We start from the raw sequence: 20,400 nt of genomic DNA on the forward strand, positions 1-20,400 counted from the left end.
CTCCGATCCGGTGGAACGCTCTGTCACAAGAGACTAGGGCCCTGCGGGACTTGACATCTTTCCTCAGGGCCTGCAAGACAGAGCTGTTCCACCAGGCCTTTGGCCAGGGCAAAGCCTGGCTCCCTCCTTTGGCAATCTTTGCGGAGCTCTGGCCCAATGGTTGCCATTGGTTTGTTTTGAATTAATTTTATAATGAATGGTTTTAGAGTGTTGTGTTGTGTTGTACTGTTGTACTGTTTTATTGTTGTTAGCCGCCCTGAGCCCGGCTTCGGCTGGGGAGGGTGGGATATAAATAAAATTTATTATTATTATTTATTATTAACCTGAGGTACTATTTCTGGGTTAGCGGAGTCTGTAACCTGAAGCATCTGTAACCTGAAGCGTCTGTAACCCGAGGTACCACTGTACACAGCTCCTGTTTGTTTGAAGTGATTTGAACCTATAGAAAACCTGTTCAACTTCTAGGTACCCATGGGTCTCTTTAGAGCATTGGCTTGGGAAGGCACTCTGTTTATAAACAGAAAATCACTGACTTTATTTGGGGACTGTGGCGGTTGCCACTAAAGCCTGCCCCATTTTCCTGCTCCATCTTTCAAGGCTGCTGGCTCCATCGTTCTTGCATCGGCAGCAATTTGCCCCAAATTGCTCTCACTCGATTTCATGGCTTTACTGCATTATTTCACCCCTCCAGGCAAAAGGAGGGAAGGAAAGGCCTTCAGACTATCATCCAGCCTGCAGCGCCAGGGGCAGCGGGCAGAGGCATGAAATCTCCTGCCTCTCCAACACGCCCAGGTTTCTTTTCAACCTTAACAACATGTGTCACCACATTTCACAATGAATTTAGCTGTCATTCATGTTTCATTAGGGTAAGTGCCTTAAAAACAGATTAGAGACTCAGCTAATTTACTCATTAGTAAAAGGAAATTAGCCATTTGAGATCTACTCTAATAAAATTAGCCGGGTGACAAATGCTTTGTTGCTGTGTTTATTAGATTACCATGCTTGCTGCATTTTAAAGGCATCAACAACCCTTCAGAAGCAGTTCTCCAGCTTTACTCTTCCCTTTCCTATATTTACTTCTGGATTTCCCCCCTGGCAAATTAAGGAGAGAAGACAAAGAGAGGCAGTCTGCAGGGTGTGCGTACGCTGAACATGGTTAGCAAAAAACGAATGGCTGCTCCTACGTGGATTGGAAGATTTTGCCCTTGGCGCCTGTCTCTGCACCAGCTGATTCTCATCTGACTTGTCCCAGAAAACGGAGTGAGCAGGAGCATACACATGCATGTCCAGACCTCAAGTGCTGTCCTGCTCTGATTTGGACTTTATTTCCTTAGGATTGTATCCAGCTAAGTAAGTTCTACTCAAAGTAGACCCATTGAAATAACATGACTGAATTTGGTCATGCCCATGGAGGACCGTCCAAGTCTCCCTATTTCCCAGGGACAGTCCTGGATTTACATAAGCTGTCCTGGTTTCTGATTTGATCCTGGAATGTCCCATTTTCCCTTAGGATGTCCCTATTTTCATTGGAGAAATGTTGGAGGGTATGGAGTTATGTAGCCCACAAGCCAAGGAGATAAGTAACTATACAACCTTCAGAAGACATCTATATAGGAAAAGTTTTTTTTAATGTTTGATGTTTTATTATGCTTTTATATATATTGTAAGCTGCCCAGAGATGTGTGGGGTATAAATGTTGCTGTTGTTGTTGTAATTTACCATATTTTTCCATGTATAAGACAATGTTTTTTGCTAAAAAAAAATAGGCAAAAATTTGGGGTCATCTTATATACGGATAGCAGAGGGGTGGGTGGGTAATCAGTGGTGAGTGACTGGCATTTGTAGTGAGGTGAGTGGGTGATGATTGGAGACTGAGGTGAGCGGGCAGGCTGGCAAGATCAACGATGGCTGCAGCGAGTGGGCAGGCGATTGGCGGCTGCAGTGAGTGGTCATGTGGTCATACGATTGGTGTTGGCTGTGGTGACCTCCCAAACAGCTTTGGTCGACCCCCCCTCAAAAGCTCAACAACTCAAGAAACATTGATTTCAAAAAAATAAGGGTCGTCTTATACATGGGGGCGTCTTATATATGGAAAAATACAGGTATGTTGTTGTTGATGATGATGATAATGACGATGATATAGGACGTCCCTATTTTCATCAGAAAAATGTTGGAGGGTATACCATGGATTTCAATAGGTCCACCTGGAATTGAATACAGCAACACTTAGTGGTGAAGTTAGCTCATTATTAAGCAGGCACTCCATTGCCTGCAATGTCCATTATGCTTGCCTTGAGCTGCAGTATCACAACCTGCAATTGGTTTGCGACCTGACCTTAGACCGAAAGCTGGAGAAAGGGAGAGATAAGGTAAATGCCAAGGGTGTATGGTGTGTGTGTGTCAGTTATAGAGCACTCAAACTGCAGGTTCCTTTCATAGAGGCTGAGGCTACTAATGGCTACTAGCCACATTAGCTACCTGTCGGAGGCTGTATGGCTCTGAATACCAGTTGCTGGAAACTGCACTTGGGTCCTGCTTGTTGCCTTCCTGAAGGCACCTGGTTGGCCACTGTGAGAGCAGGATGCTAAACTAGATGGGCCACTGACCTGATCCAGCTGTAGAGGTCCTCTTAAATTCTTGAAAGATTCTGGGTTCAGTCCCAGCCAGCGGTGTAGTGTTTCTGTTAGGGGGGCCCAGGGGTGGTTGCCCCAGGCACAATATTGTTAAGGGTGCAAAATATCAGCATCTGGTGCTGCCTCAATACAGCTGCTTGCTTCTGTTTCTGGGTTCCATTGAAAAGGGCTTCTCCATGTAAACCAGGAAGTGACCTCTCCAGACAACAGAGCAATTCTTTATTTCTTATCTCTGTGGCTGTGATTTCCTGGGTGACATGAATTCCGTTAGGCAGCTAAATTTGCATGTGTACACCATCTGTTTCCCTCCTCCCACCTTCGTGAAGCCCTAGGCACTGGCAACCCATGCTACGTCACTGATCCCAGCCATCCTTACCTAAGAGGCACCCTTCCCACTGGAAGCACCCTTCCCACCAGCTCCATCAATATTGGGCAATTCATAGCCATTTTCCTTTGCCATATTTTTTTTCTGTGCCCACGAGAAGTGTTGTTAGGGTGTGGCCCTGGATACCCAAGAACCAGATTTTTTCTCCTACCCTCTCCACCAGGGAGCCAGTGTGGTGTAGTGGTTAAGAGCGGTGGACTCATAATCTGGGGAACCGGGTTCGATTCCCCGCTCCTCCACATGCAGCTGCTGGGTGACCTTGGGCTAGTCACACTTCTCTGAAGTCTCTCAGCCCCACTCACCTCACAGAATGTTTGTTGTGGGGGAGGAAGGGAAAGGAGATTGTGAGCCGCTTTGAGACTCCTTTGGGTAGTGATAAAGTGGGATATCAAATCCAAACGCACACCAACCACCTTCACCTCCCCTCATTTTAAAAACTTCAACCACCACCACCACCAACCAACCCTTACAGGCTAGCTTTCCATTTGAAAATTGCACCGAATTGGCATCTACAGAAATACATGCATTTTTGTGGTGAGTCTGGTGCCCGGGACTCTTTCAGGGACTTTGCAATGCTGCTGCTCATCTGAGGAGAGCGCTTGATGCATCAGATGCAAGTGGGCTGTTATGCATCAAAGCTCCCGCCATAATGACTCTGACCGTCTTTGAGGTCTCACAAGATGCTTTATTTCTTTTTGCTGAAACAGCCTGAGACAACGGCTACTACCCCTCTGGAACTCTGGGCTAGATAGACGAGTGATCTGACTCAGCACGAGGCAGCTGCGAATGTTCAAACCAGATCTAGATAGTGGAATAAAAAAGCTAATTAGGCACCTTGATCTCTCTTGCAGGCACTTTGCTTATGCTCCCAACCTCTCCTTTGCAGCCTCTGTGAAGGCTCCCTGCAGAGGAGCTGTGAAGAAGCAAACGAGGCCTGTGATGCAAGATTGCCTTGATTAGAATCCTCTTTTCTGCTTGTAAACTGTGGAGCTGCAAGCAGCTTGATTGAGGTGATCGGAGCTCCGAAAGACTGATAGAAAAATGAGGGTCTTTGGGAAGGACCTGGCAATAGCCAGCCAGGAGGATGCTGGGATTCATTTGGGGAGGGGGGAAGGATAGCCACTTAAATAGCAGATTGTTATCCTTTGGCCCAATCCACCAGGACATTTTCCTGTGCAAACCTTGCTGAAATGAATGCGGAAGAGCAGCACAAAGCAGCATGCAGGGATGCCCAATAAGAAATTTCCTCTCGATTCAGCCTCTGTTTATATGAAGACACAAAATGTGCTGAGCGCATAATAGTTAAATGACTGTGCCTCTTACTGAATTTTTGTATCCCATGCAACTGACCCACTGGCAGTCCGTAGCAGGGTGTGGCAGAGAAGAAACTCGCTCCTGGAAGATGGGAGGTCAAGTCCCATGTCAATGAATTGGGTGGCTTAGGGGAAACTCTGCCATGTCTATGGGCTTTGCATGCCCTTGGCCACACTGTGCGATGATCATATTAGAGGATTTGATCATGGAGGATCCAATCCCACTGCAGGGAGCTTGAATAGACACTCTTCGGGTCACTTTGGCCCCTTGGGACATCCCTTCTCCAAGCACGAGTGGTCCAGGCACCTGCTTGGGTTGTTTTTCCTTCGAGGACCCCTCTTCTCCCCTGTCGTCTGCACTGGAATGGCCAGGCTGGCTGGCTTGGACTGTGTCTGCTCCGCTTTCCAGCTCTGTTCTGTCCTGGAACAAATCACCGTCTTGGATAACAGCCGATGTGTTTATCCCAAGGGATATGACTCTGAATATTAGGATGTCAAAACCAAGCGCATTTGCAATACGTTACTGTCAAAGAGGAAATAAAAAGGGAGTTTGGCTTATTTAATTTAGTGCAAGAGTCTGTTCAGGAGAGAGCGGAAAAAACCCGAGAAAGCGGGAGCAAAAAAGAGAGACAGATGGGGACTCTGCTGTTTCCTTGGCAGCCTACAGTGGCAATTGGTGCTTAAAGTTGTAACCAAAGGAAAAAACTCTTGGCCGCTTTAGAGGTAACTACTGGTGGGGAGGGAAGGAGGTTCATTTCCTCCTCAACTCATGACCACTGTCTTCTTAACCAGTGGAGAAGGGACCTGGCCACATGTCTTCTCAAGACAGCTGCAACATCTTGTGTTCTGAGTCATCTTGTCAGGTGGGGCAGTTTTTCGGGACAGTTTTTTGGAAGATTTTAGGAAGTTGCTTAGTCCAGACTGTTACTCTTTGGAAGGTATGACGAGTCAGTTGCATACTGACAAATTTAGTGTTCACAGTTAAAGTGAATTTGGGGCTCTTGGGCAATAATCCTACATGCCCCCCCCCATTTTTATTGTAAGAAAAGTGGCAGGAAAATGCACCACAAAGGATGAAATACTGAGAATGCCAAGAGATGTATAACTTCTGAGGAAACAAAGCGGAAATGATGCTCAATACCTCTGTGCACATCAAGGCAAAGTGGAAACTAAGCCAAGAAATAGATTGTCTGGAAGAGCCCAGAGTCAGTTGCTTGGTTCAGAATCATATTCACTAACTGGCAGCTGCTCTCCAGGGCGTCAGGCAGAAGCCTTTCCCAGCCCTGCCTGGAACTGCTGGGAACTGAACATGAGCCTCTGCATTCAAAACAAACTTGTACGAAGCTGCCTTATACTGAGATTCAGTAGACCACTGGGTCATCCAGTTCAGTATAAGCTCTGTTTGCAGAGCTGGTTCTCCAGAGTTTCAGACAGGGGTTTTTCTCAGCCCTACATAGGGATGGGTGTGTGTGCTTAAATACAAGCAGAGCTCCTGCCCTTCCTCAAAGCACTGGCAAGATCAGGTGCTGGCTTTGCCAGCTGTTTCTAGCGTGTTGGCACCAGCCGATGTGTATATATGTGCCAGGTCAGGATGCAGGAAGTCAGGTGTGAAGTCAGTTCTCTGCAAAGCCCTCGTCTGGCAGGTCTGCTTCACAGGTCACAAAGGTAACTCTATGGCAGGGAACATGCCAATCCCTTCAAGGTTCAGCACCCTTAGTTGAAAGACCTCTGGGGGACAGAGCACTGGATTAGGTGGACCTTGATCCAATCCGGCAAGGCTGTTTTTGTTATTTTGTTTTTATCACTGGTGTAGAGTCGGGAAAGACTTTAGCATGAGATCCTGGGCATCTCCTGATCAATACTTTCATTTACACTCCACATTCACCCAGAAAGCCAGTGTGGTCTAGTGGTTAGACTGCTGGACTAGGACCTAGGAGACCAGGGCTCAAATCCCCACACAGCTTTAAAGTTCATGGTGTGTTTTGGGGCTAGACATTGTCTTTAGCCTAACCTCCCTCACAGAGGCGTTGCGATGATAAAATGGGAAGGGGGGAAACCATGTACGCCCCCCTGAGCTCCTTGGAGGAAAGGTGGAATATAAATAAATAAAATTAACACGATGGGAATTGGTAAGAGGATATATTAATTCTATTTCATAGAATCATAGAGTTGGAAGAGACCACAAGGGCCATCGAGTCCAACCCCCTGCCAAGCTGGAAACACCATCAGAGCACTCCTGACATATGGTTGTCAAGCCTCTGCTTAAAGACCTCCAAAGTAGGAGACTCCACCACACTCCTTGGCAGCAAATTCCACTGTCGAACAGCTCTTACTGTCAGGAAGTTCTTCCTAATGTTTAGGTGGAATCTTCTTTCTTGTAGTTTGGATCCATTGCTCCGTGTCCGCTTCTCTGGAGCAGCAGAAAACAACCTTTCTCCCTCCTCTATATGACATCCTTTTATATATTTGAACATGGCTATCACCCCTTAACCTCCTCTTCTCCAGGCTAAACATGCCCAGCTCCCTTAGCCGTTCCTCATAAGGCATTGTTTCCAGGCCTTTGACCATTTTGGTTGCCCTCCTCTGGACACGTTCCAGTTTGTCAGTGTCCTTCTTGAACTGTGGTGCCCAGAACTGGACACAGTACTCCAGGTGAGGTCTGACCAGAGCAGAATACAGTGGCACTATTACTTCCCTTGATCTAGATGCTATACTCCTATTGATGCAGCCCAGAATTGCATTGGCTTTTTTAGCTGCCGTGTCACACTGTTGGCTCATGTCAAGTTTGTGGTCAACCAAGACTCCTAGATCCTTTTCACATGTACTGCTCTCAAGCCAGGTGTCACCCATCCTGTATTTGTGGCTCTCATTTTATTTGCCCAAGTGCAATACTTTACATTTCTCCCTGTTAAAGTTCATCTTGTTTGTTTTGGCCCAGTTCTCTAATCTGTCAAGGTCGTTTTGAAGTGTGATCCTGTCCTCTGGGGTGTTAGCCACCCCTCCCAGTTTGATCATCTACAAATTTGATCAGGATGCCCTTGAGTCCATCATCCAAGTCGTTGATAAAGATGTTGAATAAGACCGGGCCCAAGACAGAACCCTGTGGCACCCCACTAGTCACTCTTCTCCAGGATGAAGAGGAACCATTGATGAGACCCTTTGGGTTCGGTCAGTCAGCCAGTTACAAATCCACTGAGTGGTAGCATAGTCAAGACCGCATTTTACCAGCTTCTTTACAAGAATATTATGGGGCACCTTGTCGAATGCCTTGCTGAAATCAAGGTAGGCTACATCCACTGCGTTCCCTTCATCTACCAGGCTTGTAATTCTGTCAAAAAACGAGATCAGGTTAGTATGACATGACTTATTTTTCAGAAATCCATGCTGACTATTGGTGATCACAGCATTCCTTTCTAGGTGCTCACAGACTGTTTGCTTAATGATCTGCTCCAGAATCTTCCCTGGTATTGATGTCAGACTGACTGGGCGATAATTATTTGGGTCCTCTCTTTTCCCCTTTTTGAAAATAGGGACAACATTTGCCCTCCTCCAGTCTGCCGGGACTTCGCCTGTTCTCCAGGAATTCTCAAAGATGACTGATCAGTGGTTCTGAGATCACCTCTGCCAGTTCTTTTAATACTCTTGGATGCAGTTCATCTGGCCCTGGAGACTTGAATACATCTAAACTAGCCAAGTATTCTTGTACTATCTCCTTAGTTATTCTGGGCTGTGTTTCCTCTGCTGAATCATTTGCTCCAAATTCTTCAGGTTGGGCATTGTTTTCTTTTATCGGAGAAGACTGAGGCAAAGAAGGCATTGAGGAGTTCAGCCCTTTCTGTGTCCCCTGTTTGCATTTCACCATCTTCTCCTCTGAGTGACCCTACTGTTTTTTTGTTCTTCCTTTTGCTACGGACATACCCATAAAAGCCTTTTTTGTTGCTTTTAACCTCTCTAGCAAGCCTGAGTTCATTCTGTGCTTTAGCTTTTCTGACTTTGTGTCTACATGTGCTGGCTATTTGTTTGAATTCCTCTTTGGTGGTTTCCCCCCTTTTCCATTTTTTGTACACATCCTTTTTTAATCTTAACTCAGTTAAAAGTTCTTTAGATAGCCACCCTGGCTTCTTTAGGCACCTTCCATGTTTCCGTCTCATTGGTATTGCCTGAAGTTGTGATTTTACTACCTCCCTCTTAACAAACTCCCAGCCATCATGAACTCCCTTTCCTTTTAGTATTACTGTCCATGGGATCTCACCCAGCACATCCCTACGTTTTATGAAGTCGGATTTCTTAAAGTCAAGAAATTGAGTCCTAGTATGCTTGGCTGCTCCTTTCCGCTGTATAGTAAACTTCAGAAGAGCATGATCACTTGCGCCTAATGATCCTTCCACTTCTACCCCACTAACCAGGTCATCAACATTGGTTAGGACAAGATCTAAAATGGCTGTTCCTCTTGTTGCTTCTCCCACTTTCTGGACAATGAAGTTGTCTGCGAGGCTAGTGAGGAATCTGTTTGACCTTATGCTCTTGGCTGAGTTTGACATCCAACAAATATCCGGGTAATTGAAGTCCCCCATTACTACTATCTCCCTTCCTTTTGCATGCTTGGCCATCTGTTCCAGGAAGGCATCATCTATGTCCTCCATTTGGCTTGGGGATCTATAGTAAACTCCCACAATGAGGTCTCTGTTATTCTTCTCTCCCTTAATTTTGACCCAAATGCTCTCACTTTGGCTTTGAGGTTCTAAATCTTGGATCTCTTCACAGGTATACACATCCCTGACATATAACGCCACTCCTCCTCCTTTCTTGTCTGGTCTGTTTCTCTGAAATAGATTGTATCCCTCCATTATTACATTCCAATCGTGGGACTTATCCCACCAGGTTTCAGTGATGCCTATTATGTCATATTTAGTTTGCTGTACCAAGAGCTCAAGCTCATCTTGTTTATTTCCCATGCTTTGCGCATTAGTGTACAGACATTGAAGTCCATTAATCATTCCCCCGTGTCTCTTATTTAAGGATTTTTTCCTCCCACCACTAGGTCTGCGTGCTGTTTGCTCCATTTGGTCTATGACATTTGGATGATCATCTTCATCAATTGATAGACTCCTACCTTCAGGAGCACTGTCTCCCTCCCCCACATTAGTCAGTTTAAAGCCCTCCTGGTGAGGTTTCTGAGATTTTTGGCAAAAACATTCCTCCCAACCGTTGTGAGGTGCAGCCCATCGCTTGCCAGAAGTCCATCTTCATTTAACCCTCTGGAGACCCACGTGTGAGTTAACCACATAGGAATGAAATGGCTAGTGCCTGGTTTGTTTGTTTTCTTAAATGCAGGGCTAGCACACAGATAGCACCAGTAGCAGAGTATTAAGTTCTGTCGCTAGGCAGATTAATGGAGCATAGGAATAGGCTATTAAACCTTATTTATTTTGTTCCAGCTTCTTGAGGCAACTGGTCCCCTTTTTCAATAAAACAGACCACAGACTGCAAAGTAAATTTAAAATGTTTTACTTACAGCTTCTAGGCCTCAGGCATACATTTTTCCTTCTGCAACAGCAATAAGATAATGCAAGTAAAATGCTCTGAGAAGTGCAGCAAAGCAGCCTGGGGCTAGAGGGTATTGTGAGGCATGTCCGTCTCCACTGCGTGCAGCATGAAGAGAGGACAAGAGAGAGGGGAACAGGAAACAAACTTCACTTCCTCCCTCTCAGGAGAAGAGGGGGGGGGGCGTGACCTCACTGAGCCTACTCTAGCAGTTAGAACTCTGTGGTCTTCATATACTATACCTCCCTCATATACTATACCTCTTCATATACTAACTAGTAAATATCACTGTTACGCTTGACTGCTAAAATTTCCCACAATAAATACATTATTGCGTAATTAAAACAAGGCCCATAGAATGTCTAAGTGAGCCTAAGTATCTGGAGAAGCTTCTGTTTGTATTTAGAGTCTTGTTTTTTCTTCTTCCAGAGGTCAACACAGGAGACTCGCCTCTCTTGAAGCTGGTGACAGAATGCCTCCCAGTACCAATTGCTGGGAATTGCAGGTGTGTGGGGTGTGTGTGTTGTTGTGCTCAGGTGTTGGCTGTGGGCTTTCACTTGGGGCATCTGGCTGCCCACTGTGAGAAAAGAGTGCCGGACTCGATGTGCCTCAGCTGTCCTGAGCTGCAGGGCTTTTCTCGTGTTCTTAGGTGGTTTGCTCTGATGCTATCTGGGCAATTTCACAGTAACCTCAAACCAAATTTAAAGCTTTATGGCAACTACTGTTTTATTCTAAGGAGCCCTCAGTGACATCCCCCCAACCACTGCACTGTACATCTCTTTACCAAGGTTGATCTTTCTTCTTCCCCCTTACAAAACTATTTGGTTGAAAATGGGCCTTGGCATAGGGGCAAGGGGAGGGACGCACCAACTTGTGTGGTGTGGATGTGCATTTGGAGATTCGTCTGGTCTCAGGCAAGGGAAGCCAGAATTTAATATTTTGCAAAGCCTCTTTGAAGGCAGAACCTCTTCTTGACTCCTCGGGGAAGTTTCTGAATTGGCCGTGTGCCAATTAAGAACCATAAAAGTACTCTTAAATAAATAGATATAAAGCACACATCTCCAGTCGGAAAGTACCGGGAGGAAACAGCTTATTGTGTCCCTTGGAAAACTGTGTGCTGCACTGGGCAGCTCAGAGGAGATGGAAACAGCATGAATGGGACCCACAAGCTGTATCTCCTTCAAAATCAAAGGATAGATTAAGGATACGGCGTCCGTGTGTGTTTTGTGCTGGCGGTCCCTGCAGAATCCTCTGTGTTCTCTAATATCTGTTTGTGGGAGTTTCTTTGCTCGCTGCTGAAAGAGGGAATGGCTGAGGTTTCCAAGAACGAACCCCACAAAGAGCATGCTTTTGTGGGGTGGGTGGTGGTGGAGGAGAGAGAAATCTACTCTTCCATCCTAGCCATCTGTCTTGTTTACAAGATGCAAGTTTCCACACAACCCTTTTATCAGCGAAGCATCTCAGAAGCAGTAGTTGAAGGTGAAGTTTGATCTTCTTGCCTGTGCCAGGAATGAGGGCACGGTAAGGATTCGTCTCAGGCTTCTTCAAAGCAGGTAACTGTTGTGTCAGTTGCCAAGCAAATTCTGGACCACGCAGAGGGAGGGGGCTTCTCATTTAAGCCTGAAAGTATGTGTTAGGGAGCCACTTCTGGATATATATCCAGATTGGATGAGATTAAAAGATGCCACCCTTTTTAAATCGTACAGCACCTAGTAAGTTATAGGATAGCCAATTTTAGAAACAAATATTTCTGGAATAGTGGTAATGATGCTGAGGAGGAGTCTTGCCTCAAAGGTGGTCACATGCAGTCTCCATTGGGATGATACCTTGACAGTGCCACATGATTTAGATGGAAGGACAGAAAGCTGTAGCCATTTTTGTTAAAGTAGTGGAGTCACAGCACTGCATGCACAGAACCAGAAAGCACTGTGGGTGGGTTCACAGGTGTGCACCCATCATTTGATGACGGCTTCATTAAGTGATGACTTACATGCATGGCTGGACTATCGGTTGCCACTTGTGGGTGGAATATCATTTTGTGACAGACAGTACCTTCCCATTTTTCACATCACACCTGGATATTCCTTTAGTGTGGAGAACACTGTGGGGGGAAGGTTTGTAGCACCTGGCAATGCAGAACTTCCCCAGAGTTTCTGCTTTGTTTGCAGAAGTCCAATATCCTGTTTCAGCTCAGCGCAGTGGCGTAGCGTGGGGGGTGCAGGGGGGGCCGGCCGCACCGGGCGCAACATCTGGGGGTTAGGGTTAGGGGGCGCAAATCCACGGGTTAGGGGGCGCAAATCCACGGGTTAGGGAGCGCAAATTACTTGCCTTGCCCCGGGTGCTGACAACCCACGCTACGCCACTGGCTCAGCGGCCACAAAGATTCCTCTGGGAACCCCAAAAACAGGACAACAGCACCTGCCTATGATTGCTCGACAGGACCTGGTACTCAGAGCCAGACAGCCTCTGAGAGATAAAAAACATGAAGAAGAGGCCTGCTGCATCAAAGACATAGCCAGATACCTCTTTGAAGCCCATGAGCAAGGCTAGAAGGGGCTACCCGTCTCTCACTTTGCCTCCCTAGCAACTGGTATCCAGAGATATATTGCCTCTGAACATGGGGGTTTGATAATATTTAAGGTCCTGGTTTTCACCTTTAAAGCTCCACACGGCCTAGGACCCACGTACCTACCGGACTGCCTCTCCTGGTATGCCGCATGGAGGACCTTGAGGTCCACAAATGACAACATTTTGGAGGTCCCAGGTTGCAAGGTGGTTAGATTGGTCTCAACTAGGGCCAGGGCCTTTTCCGTACTGGCCCCGACTTGGTGGAAGACTCTGTCACAAGAGACTAGGACACTACGGGACTTGACATCTTTCCACAGGGCCTGCAGGACAGAGCTGTTCCACCTGGCCTTTGGTTTGGATTCAGTCTGACCCTTATGTTGCCCTCCCCTTATGGTCTTGCTCTATCGGCTGCTTTTAAAATGAGGCTGCATTTTAAATTGCATTTTAACCAGTATTTTAAATTGGTCCCCCCCATTATGTTTTTACTGTGATTTTATTGGTGTTAGCCGCCCTGAGACTGGCTTTGGTCGGGGAGGGCGGGGTATAAATAAATTATTATTATTATTATTATTATTATTATTATTATTATTATTATTATTATTATTATTATTACACCATCATGACCCATAGCTGCTGCTGTGTGTCTCCCTATGCCTTGCCTAAATTGTGCCCTTGTTGGAAAGACTAAATACTGAGGCTGTCTACATACAATGCATTTAAAGCACCTGCCCAATAAATTATGGGAACTGCAGTTCCCAGCATCTTTGACATGCTGTATTTCCCAGGATTCTTGGGGTGGAGAATGTACTTTAAATGTATGGTGTGCACACAGCTTGTAGGATGTTCTGTGAACAGCTGGTGGGATCACGTGAGTTAACGTCTGACCCTTTATACTTGTGGCTGTATGAAAACGGGCCCCTGGATCATCACCTGTCAACACAAATTGAGTCTTTGGAAGTGGAAGCCTAGTGAGAACTCAAAAATTCATGGCTACAGCGTCCCTTGTCCTGGAGCAAATGCCCAGCTTGCCGGTCTGTGTCCGCAGATGCTTTGACGACAGCCCCAGCTCAAGCACGGCTGTCATGCTAAGCAGGGATTGCTCTTATTGATTGTGGCTTTTGCTTTTCAAAGGAAAATAATCCCAGGGCACCGAGCCCTTTTGTCTTTAATGAGAAAGCACAATCGTTTGATGATTTTTGCACACAAAAATAAAAGTGCGGCACAGTTTGTTCCCCCCCCTCCACCTGCCAATCCCCAGAAATACTGCATTGGTTGTATTCAAAGTGTGTGTGTGTGTGTGTGTGTGTGTGTGTGTGTGTGTGAGAGAGAGAGAGAGAGAGAGAGAGAGAGAGAATAATATGTATTTTCAGTTTAAGTTGTTCTCTAAAATGAATACTGCAAAACCGAGAGTGAAGGCAGCAGAGAGAGCAGCTGAAGCCATGGAATTGGCCCCTGGGGTCCTTAGGTGGCCCCCAGGCTGCTAAGCGGTTCTGTGGCTCACAGCCAAGCAGCGAATCCCAAGCGATGCAGCTGTTGCCAAGAATTCTGGAATATCTCGGGACCTTTTTTTCCCCTCTTCAAAAGACTTGATGTTGACAGAGCTTGGCTGCATAGAAAAGAATTTGTGGCTTGCTCTTTGAAGAAAGCTTTGCTAAACCAGAGAGCTCACGTGGCAGCAGCCAAATTGGACAGATGGGAGCTAGTTGCTACAGGACAAGACGGAAGGAGGATGGAACGATCAAAGGCTGGACTTCCTTTGCTCCCCGAGGGGCAGAATCAGGATTCTGGGCACTGCCAGCATCCTCTGTGTCTGTTTGGAAGGACTTGGGAACAGCAGGCCAGCAGGCCTTTGTCATTCTATGATCGTGGAACTGGGAATCTGGCCGCAGCTCCCACTTCAGTCATTGTGTCCGCAACAAGACTGTCAGCACTGATTTTCAGACTGATGATTCTATCACATTTCTGGGCCCTGTTCCATGATGAAGTTTGACCAAGACACAGGGCTGCCATCAGAGGTTTCCCCCTCTTGATGCCAGGCAAAGCATGGGCACATCCCTTCAGCAACTGGTGGGTCTTCCCTCATTATCTTGGCTCTTTTGCCAGCAGCGAAACAAAGTTGAGGACGGCAAAGTGGGCAGCCTTTCCTACTCTCCAGCTATTCTGGACCACAATTCCCATTTGCCCCAGCAGCAAATGACTGTGCTGACTGAGGGTGATGGGAGTCATAGTCCAGGGGCACCAGGTTGGGGAAGGCTGGCATAGGGGGACCCACCTGAGCACCAGGCAAGGCTGGTGGTGACAAAGATCTGAAAAAATCCCTACACTTTTACAATAGCACCCCGGGCCAAACACCTGCCACCCCCATCCTCCTCCACACTCCCAAAACACACCAGAGATTTAGTGGGACGTGACTGGTTCAGTCATACTGGGTGCAGAGCATTGGGGGAGCTACAGCTATGATGTAGAATGGAAAGTGAGAGGTGGGAGCAGGAGCACCCAATTTGGGTGTCACATAGTGTGCTGCTGGAATGTGACACCCCAAGATCCGCCACTGCACACCCAGTCCTTTCTCCAGGTGCGGATTTATTAGTGGAGTAAATTTGCACACAAATAAAGTGGTAGATACTAAGGGAAAACAATGGCATTGCTCATTGTCCTCAGATGGTCAGTTGTCAGGCAGCAGAGGAACCAACCCCCACGGCAGGTTGCCAGGAACGGATAAGACAAGGAAAAGTTCTTACCATCTGCTGTTTATTCAATAATTACAGAGAGAGGCTTGGGAATGCAACCTCTTGGAATAATGGCGTTGCCCCGAGTGAGTCTCCACCCCCTTTTCTCCCACTTCCTCCTCCTTCCCTACAGGTGGCGCTGAGGGTCCTTTGCTTCTGAGCTCTTTGCTCTACAGTGGTACTACCTCAGGCTGCAGACACTTCAGGTTAGAGACGCTTCAGGTTACAGACTCCGCTAACCCAGAAATAGTACCTCGGGTTAAGAACTTTGCTTCAGGATGAGAACAGAAATCGTGCTCCGGCGGCGCGGCAGCAGTGGAAGGCCCCATTAGCTAAAGTGGTACCTCAGGTTAAGAACAATTTCAGGTTAAGAACGGACCTCTGGGACGAATTAAGTTCTTAACCCGAGGTACCAAGGTATTACTTTCAAGGCTCGCCGGGTTCTCGGAGGGGGGGCTGGAATGCTTTCTAAAGACACTGTGTTTGTCAGCTGTTGCCCTCCAGGTGCTTCCTCTTCCTCTTCCTCCTCCTCCTCCTCCTCTTCCATTATTTCCAAGCTTTCCCCCTCATCTGCCTCTGAGCTGTGACCTTCCTCAAACCCCTGTTGTAATTCTGAACCATCTTCTTCTCCTTCTCTGGAAGGGTCAGGCTGGTTTCCACCATTTCTCCTCTGCCCAGTCCCTGGCATCAGTGTCTATGTTGCAGAAGGGCACCATCTAAGGACAGCATCCCCTCCATCATGTGAGAGAAGGGACAGAGCAGCTCCCTCTGCCCAATCAGTCCCTGACAACATGGGCAGATTTGTGATTGTTTCTGCACTGACTGTACAAAAGCCTGCAGGAAACGTACAGTATCACAAATGCATTTCAAAGATACAGTGTGTGGGTGTATAATACATGCTTTGCCTCCGAGGTCAGGGGCAGTAACACGCTTCTGAATACCAGTTGCTGGAAACTGCAGGAGGGGAGAGCAGTCTTGTGTTCGAATCCTGATTGTGGGTTTACCACAGATATCTGGTGGGCCACTGTGAGAACAGGATGCTGGACTTAATGGGCCCCATTTGGCGTGACCCAGCTGCAGGGCTCTTCCTGTATTCTTACTTGGTTGCCTGATTCATCAGAGGAATGATCTCTTTAATAGGTTACAATCTTTCGTATCCATCAAACCAAGTGATCGATTAAACACAGCAGCCCTATACAACACGGTCATAGCATCAGTGGGGCGCCTCTGGCTGCTGCAAAAAGGTTTCGGAATTCCACACAGAACAAGAGTAGCAATAATCTCCTCACAGACATAGGAGGGAGGTTTCTGACCCAGGCTCCTCTAGTTCACTTCAAAGAGTGTGGTTTTAAAAATCATACACTTTTTTGGGGGGGGGGGGAAATGAGGCAGTATCAATCTATGGAGTCAAAGGAAGTGGGCTACTTCTTCGGCTAGAGATCCACTGAAGGGGAAGGGGGAGAAACGCCCCACTCTCCAGTCAAGCCTGAGAGTTTCTTTTGCAATTTGAAAAGCAGGCATCACTTAGGACAGGCAAACAACCTGCGTTGTGATAGGGGGAAAAAAAATCAATCAGGCAGCTCGGCTGGACTTATTGACAGCAAATGAAGGGCTACTTTCTCACCATGGCAACCGCACAGGCCCAACATGTTCAATGACATCCTAGCCTTTCCCTCGGTACTCATCTGGAGGGGTGAATGTGGGGCAGCCTCTTCTCTAGGCGAAACAAGAAACCTCCCTGTGGGGCATTCTCACACGGAGGGAGGGTCCACTCAAGAAAATGTCACTGAGAAGACTGGAAAGCTGTGCCCACCTTGAGGGTGCCAGGCCACGGCCAGTCTGGATTAGGGACGCCAGACATCCCCATCTGACCTGGGTTCTCCAGATTTGCCTGGCCCCTTCAAGATGGGAAATGGAGAGCTTGAATATCCAGGGGGGTTAAAAGGTAACGGGACCCCTGACCGTTAGGTCCAGTCGCGGATGACTCTGGGGTTGCAGAGCTCATCTCACTTTCTTGGCCGAGGGAGCCAGCGTACAGCTTCTGGGTCATGTGGCCAGCATGACTAAGCCGCTTCTGGCGAACCAGAGCTGTTCACAGAAATGCTGTTTACCTTCCCGCAGGAGCGGCACCTATTTATCTACTTGCACTTTGAGAGTGCCTTTAATAACAATAAATCATAAAGAAGACTAAGCATGCACCTTGCATGCTTCAGCCCAGCAGGACCTGGTTTAAACTTATAACATGGACAGTTGGAGAGGGTTTCCCCATCTGCCCCTTATTTCCTTCAACAGCTCATGCAGAAACCACCTTTTTGACCATTGGACCCGGTATTGGTCTCATCCACTCAATCCACTGGAGCATTTTAGCATGCAGGAAATAGTCGAGTTCCTAACTCACCAAGGATTTAAGACCACAGGCTACCCTCACCTGGCTTAGCTGGCCAGTTGAAGCTGTTCCTAGAGTGTGGCCACTGTCACATGTTAACTGCTTCCAGGAGCCCCAGGATGGGGACCAAACGTGGATGAACTACCCTAGAAGGAGCATGGCGCGTCCCCCCACCAAAGATACTGCCCCTCCCCTAATGCCCCATCCAACCTACCTGGCAACCCCAGGACTCAGCTACATTGGTAAAGAAAAAAACGCTTTATATGCATTATAACACTGTGGAATCAGATGGCGCTGTGGAGTCCCATCTTTCGCCAATGGGATTTCCCTTTATGAAGTTTGCAATGTGTTTAACTGAATTGCTTTTTTGATGTGTCTAAGTCCAGCCCTACAGTGAGTGTATCAGCATGGAAAGTACCTTACCAGCTGCAAACAGACAAGGACCGCATTTATCATTATCATCATCATCATCATCATCATCATCATCATCATCATCATTTTATTTCTATGTCGCCTATTCATAGTTAAAACAATGCCCAAGGCGACTTACAACATGACAAGATTTACACAATTACCAACATAACAGAAGTCATAAGCAATAAATAAAGCATATCAAAAAGTACACAACCAAATGGAAAACAATTTCCACATAAATCATAAAATCTAAAACTAAGAATACAGCATTAGTATCAATCGCAATTTAAAATGGCATAGATAAAAAATAAAAGCAATTTAAAAAACAAAAATGGAGTCCTCTCTGCCCAGCAACCTGTCAGGCCCAGCCCCAAGCCAGGTGGAGAGAAGCAGGGCAGGGCCCTTCAGGGTCCCAGCCTTAATGGTTAGATCCTGCTTTTCTCCTGCATGTTTTTGCACCAGCCAAAGAGATGATGTAATAATAATAATAATAATAATAATAATAATAATAATAATAATAATAATAATGATGTTGTAAGTGTGAACCAAACAATACCACACACTGCAATCGACCAGAAAAACCTCTTACCCGCAGGCATCAATCACACCAAGAAAGACAAACTCTCAGGCAAAAAGGCACACTTTTGCTGGTTGGGATGTTGTGAGAGGTCCTGTATCTCCCCCCCCCCCCCGGGATCGTCTGGTGCTGGTAGGGAAGGGGCGTGGGGTAAGGTGGTGTAGGGGCCTTGGATGCCTATGTCCCAAACCGCCCCCAGCGTAGAGGCACCTGCTCTCTGAATATAGTTCCATCTTGAAACAGCCAGTTCACCCCCGTTGCAACCAGCTCCCAGGAGGAGGAAGGTCCTGGCGAGCCAGCTGGCCCTTGGCAGGCAGAGTGACCTTTGAGGTGTGGTGGCCTGGAGTGGAGGAGATGCTAATTCTGCTCCACCTCCACGCCTGCCCTTGCCAAGACCGACAGAGAGATTCACTGTGAGCTGGCATTACGAACCTCCTCCCCCCCTGCCCCCGCTTTCTGATGCCGAGATGTTACAGGAGGTAATAGATTTCGACACGTTTCATTGAAATATAACAAAATATTTGCATGGAGTTATTAGATAAATGGGAGCTGACTGGCGTCAGCAGCACTCATTTGCCAAATGTGAGATGGAAATTCATTTAGAATGAAAGAAAGGGGAAGCTTAAGTTTATGTTAATGGATTGATTTCAGATCGTATCCACTAGCTCCCAACAAATACGTTGCAATCACTGTATTTCCCCCCCTCTTGCCTCGCCAGGGTGGGAGGGGTGTGCGTGTGGATCTTGCCATATGTGTGGGCCTGTTGATGTTTCATGTCTATCTAGGGTTACAATTCACTAATTGCTAATAGCCAGCCATTACATCTGCCATTTACACAGCCTTCATTCTGCAGAAGCTAAACAAGCCCTTCGCCTCACATCATCACCTTGTTTCCCATTCGGAAGCAGGCAGACAAACACTATTTATTTATTAATTATCCAATCAAGCTTAGTAAATTATATGAAGCATATTGTAAGCACCCTTTGCCAAGGACAGGGTCACAGGTATATTCTGTTGAGCATATTATTTTTATTTTTTATTTTTAAAAATGTTTCTCTCAAACTCACTCTGTCTTTAAGATTCGGGATGCATTAGAATTTTAAAATGATGCATACGGAGATAAATCAAATTGAGACACACCTGTCAGACTTGTCAAAGCTTAAGCCTAGCTTTAAGAACATCTGCTGTATCCTGTAAGGCAGAAAGGTTGTGGAATAAGGAGATTTCTCCTCAAAGATGAGAGACAATCTGTAGGTTCAGTATTAAGGCTAAGCAACCTAACCCAAGGTGGTTATGCAAAATCAATATGGGAAATCCAGTTCTTTTCTGATTTCTGACCTTGTGACCACCTTGACTACTTGGCTGCCAGTCCTCCCCAAATAATGCAAATGTACGTCGTTTCCGTGCACTGCTCTGGTTCACCAGAAGCGGCTTAGTCATGCTGGCCACATGACCCGGAAGCTGTTCGCCGGCTCCCTCGGCCAATAAAGTGAGATGAGCACCGCAACCCCAGAGTTGTCCTCGACTGGACCTAATGGTCCGGGGTCCCTTTAGGTTTACCTTTAACCTTTTACTTTTATCACAGAACAGGCATGGTTTGCTGAATTCCCATGGCTGATACTTTCTGCTTTGGTAGTTAGACCATTTGTGAACATTCCATAATACCATCTCAGCAACCATTGTCTATGCAAGCGGGTGAGAAGGAGAGAATCGCTATTGAAATATTCCTATTGACCCTCAGTAGCCACCTGGAGTTTGATCAAAAAGCAGCACAGGAGTGAAGGCTGAGAGAGAAGCAGTTGATAAATGGCTGGATTTATAAATGCCTGGATTTATTGCCCATCTCTAGAT

General features: G+C 46.7%; 1 long non-coding RNA gene across 1 annotated transcript; it reads left to right on the forward strand.

The window, feature by feature from the left end:
* Positions 1-1,290: 1,290 nt before the first annotated feature.
* On the forward strand, positions 1,291-12,070 carry LOC308573959. The gene is made up of 4 exons (XR_014002283.1): positions 1,291-1,350; positions 3,870-4,028; positions 10,305-10,380; positions 12,044-12,070. It is a non-coding gene; the product is annotated as an uncharacterized lncRNA (long non-coding RNA).
* Positions 12,071-20,400: the final 8,330 nt, after the last annotated feature.

Source organism: Podarcis bocagei (genome assembly GCF_964188305.1).
Source record: "Podarcis bocagei genome assembly, chromosome: 15".
Lineage (NCBI taxonomy): Eukaryota > Metazoa > Chordata > Lepidosauria > Squamata > Lacertidae > Podarcis > Podarcis bocagei.